This window comes from Gouania willdenowi, chromosome 10 (genome assembly GCF_900634775.1).
Source record: "Gouania willdenowi chromosome 10, fGouWil2.1, whole genome shotgun sequence".
NCBI classification, from domain to species: Eukaryota; Metazoa; Chordata; class Actinopteri; order Blenniiformes; family Gobiesocidae; genus Gouania; species Gouania willdenowi.
In genome coordinates, this window is record NC_041053.1 from 34,073,567 (window position 1) to 34,080,857 (window position 7,291).

Consider the following 7,291-nt stretch of genomic DNA (forward strand, 5'->3'; position numbering starts at 1 on the left):
GGTTTTTATGGAGTGAAAGAGAAGGTTGGCAGGGTAACATTGAGTGTGTGTTGAGAGCGTGAGAGAGAGGGAAAGGGGAGGTGCCTACTTTGGTCAAAAATTCATCTTTTGTTTCCTGAAAGACAGCAAGCAGGAAAAACAGAAGAAAGGTGTTACGCAATTGAGAGAGGAAAAACTTGTTTGTATATTATAAGGAGTCACTTGTGTACATTTAAAACTGTATAATCATTACCAGGTGTGTCCAACTCCATTTAGTTTGATACATAAAATACAAAATGTGTAAGAAACCGACCATAGCCAAGCAATAAGTGATGATCAGAGAAATTATTTAAAAGTTGTCATGAGATGCTATTCATGAATGAAATAATGAAATGAAAGCATTTGTTGTTATTTACTCCTTATCACGCAATTCAACACAAAAACTGCAAATTTTTAATCAGCATTATACAGGTCCTTCGTTTAAAAAAAAAGCTTAGGGTTGCTGTTTTAATTCATTACTGATTCATCGTTAACGTCATTAGTTTGAGCATTGCTCAAAGTTAAAGCTTTGAGTGAAACACAGCGCGCAGGGAAAACAGAAGAAAGGTGTTACGCAATGGAGAGAGGAAAAACTTGTTTTTATATAAGCAGAAATAATCACTTGTGTAAGTTTAGAGCTGTATATACATTACCAGGAGGTGTCAAAAACATTTTATTCCAGGGGCCAAATAGGGAGCAGTTTGATCTCAAGAGGGCCACATATTTTATGCGAGAAAACACATAATTTTAACATTATTGTGCCCTAGATTGCACTTCTACATATACATAAAATACAAAATACGTAAGAAAACGACAATATCCAAGCAATAAGTGATGATCAGACATACTAAAACACCTCTTTAAAGCAAGCTGAAAAAAACATTTTACTATTATTAATAAGAGTAATATTACATGTGAATAGGAATACATTCTCATGTAAATTGTTGTTATTAAACCATTATCACTTGAGTCATTTAAATTAATTCAAAAAAATTACAAAAATTTGATTAGCAATAGAAAGGTCCTTGGTTTAAAAAAAGGGGGAAAAAAGGCTTAGTGTTGCTGTTTTAATTCATTACTATTTCATCGTTAACAAGATCTTCATTTTAAATTTCCTACATTTTGTGACCAATTTCTATTTAATTAAGAAAAATGTTATGTAATGATTTCAGGAACATTAGAGGAAATATTTCTTTTTATAACAATTTAACATTAAAAATGACTTCCATCATGCTATATATGCACCAGAGTTTTATTTATACAATGATTTATGTTTTTTCTGTCATTTTTGCGCTCTCCTGCAGGCCGAATTGTATTATCCAAAGGGCCGGATGTGACCCCCGGGCCTTGAGTTTGACACATGGTGGTATATACAAATATGCATTTAAAAAAAGGTCAAAAATCCTTTTGCTGGAAGAAGTTTTGCATCACTATATATATATCATACCTGCAGGGTGTAAGATGCTGGCAGGAAAAGCTTACATGCAGCGCCACAACCAAGTGGCTGGTATAGTGTACAGGAACATCTGTGCAGAGTATGGGCTGGAAACCCCAAGGTCAAAGTGGGAAACACCTCCAAAGGTGGTAGAGAATGACCGAGCCAAGATCCTGTGGGACTTCCAGATACAGACGGACAGAATGGTAATGGCGAACCAACCAGACATTGTGGTGGTGGACAAAGAGCAGAGGAAAGCCATTGTGGTCGACATAGCAATACCAAGCGACTTCAACATCAGAAAAAAGGAACACGAGAAACTAGAGAAATACCAGGGGCTCAGAGAAGAGTTGGAGAAAACCTGGAGGGTGAAGGCATCAGTGGTGCCCGTGGTCATTGGGGCACTCGGGGCAGTGACCCCCAGACTGGAGGAGTGGCTCAGCAGATCCCAGGAAATACATCAGACATCTCGGTCCAGAAAAGATACTGCGCAGAACCCTCAAGCTCCCAAGCCTCTGGTAGAGGACCCGAGCTTGGAGGAAAAAAGAGACTGCCCGCGGAGGGTGAGGAAGTTTTTTTAATTTTTTATATATATATATTTACAGTTTTAATGAACAGTTGTGTAATTATTTGTAGGCTTACATTATTTCATCATGAATTGACGTTTTTTTGTTTTTATTAAAAGTAAAATGTAACATGTACAAGATGCAATAACTTTTCAAAGTTGTGGAGTCACAACTTAAGTTTGGATTTTACAGTAGGTTTTATATTGTAAAACAAAAATACATTTAGGTACAGTTAGAGACACACTTAATTATGAAGTAATTAATTAATGGTGTCCCAATCCGATATTGATCCGATATTAGCAAAAAAGAAAATAATCTAAATTCTCTGAGATTAGCAATCCAATACATAATTTGTTTTATTTGATTTAAATATGTTTTTCCACTAATTAGCACTAATATGGTGAACTGGATAAACACATCTCTAGGAACAGGTTATCTGCCACAGGCCTTTAAAAACGCTGTCATCAGCTTCCAGTCTTAGTACGGGAGGCTGCTACGCTCTCCACCTTTAAAAGTAAACTCAAAACCTACTTATTTGCTAAAGCGTATACCGTATAATAACGTTAACCTAACGTTATTATAAAAATTAAGCTTATATAGTAGAACACCAACATTATATTCAAACACAATCCACCATCTACACATAGCTCTATGGGCTGCAATGGCTGATGTCCATTCAGACACAGTTGTGCCGGGTTGTATTCTGGACATTGTTGTATACCCATCACATTGCGCACACTGCTTACACACCATTTACACTAATGTTCACCCAATATTTATTCGCATTCCACTGTATTCTTGTATCATGTTTTTCTGCAGTCTGTGCCTTCTCCTCGTCCCCTCTCTTCTCTGTTTCAGATGTCTTGAAGCAGGAGTTGACAGTTCCTACTCTGATCATTTGTTGTGAAATTCAACTTTAAGCTGTGATAGTAAACTAAACAAATTGTGCCAAACTTGTGTCTGATCTCATTAAACTGTCAGATTATAATGATATTGTAGCTCATTAATGTGTCATTGCTGGATGTTCAATCATAAACTACAACAATGCCAGATGTAAAGCTGCATGCTTGCATGAAATACAGTTTAAAGAGTTTATTTTTATTGCACCTTAAATCAATTTCAATATGGCACCCTGTGGTCAACAATGTAAGGAGTAATAGACTAATTTATTTTAAACTCAAGAGCAACAATGGCTTATTGCTACGTTAAAATGTGTTTAGGCTTGTTGGTGGAAGAAATCCTCCTGGTGTGTTCTGCCGCTTTCACCCTCACATCAGCAATGCACTTTGTAAGAGCACTTCGTCCTCTTTTTGGAAAATACAAAAGGGAAGTTGCACTCTCAATGTCAAAGTTCCACAGCACCAAGAAATCCCACTTTGAAAATCTGAGCAAATGTAGAGCCTCCGATTTTTCATAAATGCGGAAAATGGAAACGGAAAATAACGAAATTCACATTCTGAAATGGAAAAAACCATCAGACCTGGGGTTTTTTGCACTTTATTTGAAATTCGGCCCCAAAATGACACAGAACTTTTTCACGTGGATGTTTTGGGACAATATCATGCATTTACACGCCATTTCTTTTCTTATTTACCAGAAAACGAGTGTTGTCTAGAAAGTGTGGACCAATAGGTCAAACTCTTCCTACAATCCCGTTCAAAATATCATCCCACATATTACAGTTAGACTAGTGATTGTGTTGTCCTGTGGCTAAAAATGAATGCAGAGCTTCATCTGAAGTGTGATTTTATTGTGTTGTGATGAACAAGCGGTACAGATTATTATTGTCTGCATTGAAATCTGAAAACACACTGGTAAAAACACGTTAAGATGTTGGTGTTTTAGTTTAACTGGTGGTCATTTTACCTGGTGACACATCACAGCAGAAGCATTACACCTCCTATCACACGGCTGCGCCGATTTAGTGCAAAACATTTAATTCTATTAAAATGTGCGTCTGAGTGTTTAGTAGTATGACTAACAGACATGTTAAGATCTCACGACTTAATTTCAGCGTAACTGTTTTCTTAAATCATCTGACATCAGTTGACTCTACTACCTTATTTCGTATGTTTGGTACGATTTCAGAAAGTTTCGTAGCCAAGTCATACAGAAATGGGAAAGATGATAAAACAAAAACAAAACCGAAAAGTGTAAAGTGACGCCAACATGGCTAAACCCTGAAACGGAATTGGGAAATCTTTTGAAATGGAAAATCGGAGGCCCTACAAATGACACGACACAAAGACCAACTAGCACCTAGAAAGTGACTCACGAGTTGCTTACCACCACATTTTTGGTTGTCAAAATGAAACATTTACAAAACAGTATCTGACCAATAGATAGTCAGGAATTACATTTTATTTATGGTATATTGTGTTTTTCTCAGACATATAGTCACAAAGTGCTTCACAAAGACACATTTAAATACAAGAAAATGCAATCAATATCGGCAGCTCTAACTGAGTCGGTAAGACTAGAACCCTTTCTTTAAAAATTTGGTTTTTAGGTGCATTTTAAAAGAATCTGTAAAATCCAAGGAATGAAGAGAGCGAGGAAGCTCATAGTAGAGAACATAAAAGAACAAATGATTTAGTTTTTTCACAAATAAGAAACAAATCCATGCATTTTCAATATCCAGGGTCTTTCTCTTTCAGAGCACAAAAGAGAAGCCACAGATCCACATTTTCACCTACTGTCACATTAGAAATTGAAATTAACATGTTTTCCTACATGTTGTTGAACTGCACTAGAAAAATTGTAAGATTTAAGAAATGTTCGCGGGTTTCGAGAGAGAAAGAACCAGAGCACAAATCAAAGATGTAATCTTTGAACCACAAAACAACCTCAAAGAAGTGATCAGAGTTAACTGTTGGATGATACTGATGAAGGAAATGTGAAACAAAAAAGACAGATTTCCAGATGAGGAGAGCCCAAAATATAGTGTAGTGAGATATCAAACAGCTGCATTCTGTCGTTCCGGTTTTCTTCTTTGATTTCTCTAACACTCCATCTATCTTTTCATGCCTCCTCTCTTCTTAGCTCTCCATCTGACCACTTTGATTTGTAGTTTCCCTCCCAATCCCGCTCACACTGCATCACCAAACCTTTAACTCCATTCATCAATCCTGCATCTTTTCCTGCTCCTTGTTTCTCCATCTTTTCTTAACACATATCTCCACCCTCCCACTCCCTCTTCTTTTCTCGCTTTATTCACTGCAGCGTGTCTAATAGTTGAGCTCCTTCTCAGCAGATTCCCTACGCGGAGGCTCCACACCAGCGGCGTTCATCGCCAGTGACAGCCGACTCAACCTGGAGCTACCGCAACGACACAAACACGCACTCACACAATATAATTACAAAGATGCATCACACTCACCCAACGTACACTCAGACAAGCAGGTACTGCCAAACATTCCCACAATGGTAAATTATACAGACACATACAAATACTCTGCTACACGGAGAACAGATGTAGGCACATATAAACACAGGGAATTGGATTTATGGATGCTGACAGGGCAGGGGAAAAAAGCAATCTAGTCCAGGCTGTGACACACACCACAGGCGTGTTAGAAACTCATGTGTGGAAAAGAAGGTGCACAGAGATGAAGGTAACATCCGATTACTGCTTTTAGAAAGCAATGGAGGTTAGAAGACTGGATGAGAGGTTAGCGGAAAGCAGGACTAGAAAAGTGCTCGACACTGAGAAGGAGCAGAGGTCCAGAATCCTCTCAGAACAATTTGAATTACAATATGCTCAAAGGTTAGATTCAGATTCACATTCAGAAATTTTATTTATCCTCAAGGGGCAATTCACTTTCAGTTAGATCCCGTCCAAGAAAACATGAAAAGACACATACCTGTATACTGTAACATGAGGGGATGAAGACGGGAGAACTGTGGGTCGCCACAAGAGCAGTGTCCCGTATTTAGTATGGATTTTTGACAAAATGAAGCTTTAAAAAAACTTACATACTGCAGCTTTAATTTGTGAAAAACGACACGGACAAATATGCTCGAGTAAAGTGCAGAATTTGGGGAATTAATAACAAACCAAAATCTGCAACACTGTCAAACGCGAACAAGTTCATGATTAGAAAATCACCCGTTAAATACAATCCATATAAATCTACATTTCGGCTCTAATCAAAACAAATATTGTGATGTTTTGCATTGATTGTCGTTCTGGTGAATACAATATTTAAACTACACAGTCATGGAAAAAGGCATTGAATTTGAAATCACTAAAGCTCTTACTGTAAGTACATGTACTTAAATTTGGTTTACTAGTGTGCGAGTACACTTTATTAGTGAAGATAAAAGTGCCACTAGTACTGTATACTACTAATAAGCCTTATAAGGGAGCTGGAATAAGCAAACTCTGGCTTGCCATTGGCTTTCGAAAATATTACAACCAATCAGGTTGTAATATTTGGTTATAAACCCTTTGACTTAGTTTGCATTAGCACTATTAGAATAGAATAGAATAGAATAGAATAGAATAGACCTTTAGGGGACATTTACATTTGCAGAAACACAGTAGAGAAGAACAAAAATAAATACTAACATCAGATAGATACCTAGTGAATCTTTTGGCTGCACTAGTAACACTAGTATACTAAGTACTACTTTTGAAATTTTGAGTGTAGTAGTAGTATTAGTAGCACAACTTTAGTTCTACTTGTAAAGGTTTTTTGAACAATCAAAAACTTACTAGTTAAGCAAAAGCAATTACTATAGTAGTCTTAAAATATGTTACTAGTAAAAACTCAAAGCTATACTAGCCCATTAGTAAATCAAAATCAAGTACATTTCGCAGGATCCACGTCCCCACCCACCATTGATCTGAGCTTGACTTAAAATAATCCATTCTCATTTGCATACTGCTATTGTTAGACAAAACGCTCTAATATATTATACAACCACAAACATGTGCACACATGCACCTATACCTGTTTCCACATGTTCACAACTGCTAGATTCTCAGTTTGTTTCCAAATTCCAACCACGCTGAGGAGCTTGTATATTCACAAATTTCATCCGTGAGAATTAAAATTAACTTGTTGGAAAATACTGGAAAATAGCTGAAAAGCTTCATTTCTGAATTCCAACACGTTTTTTTTTTTTTTTTTTTTTAAAGACAAACTAAACTAAAATTGCAACAAACTAACAAACAAAAACAGGCTAAATCTATTTTATTTTATCTTTTCAGAATTAACACACGCAAACGCACGCACACGCACACGTGTAAATGTGTAAATCACTCACA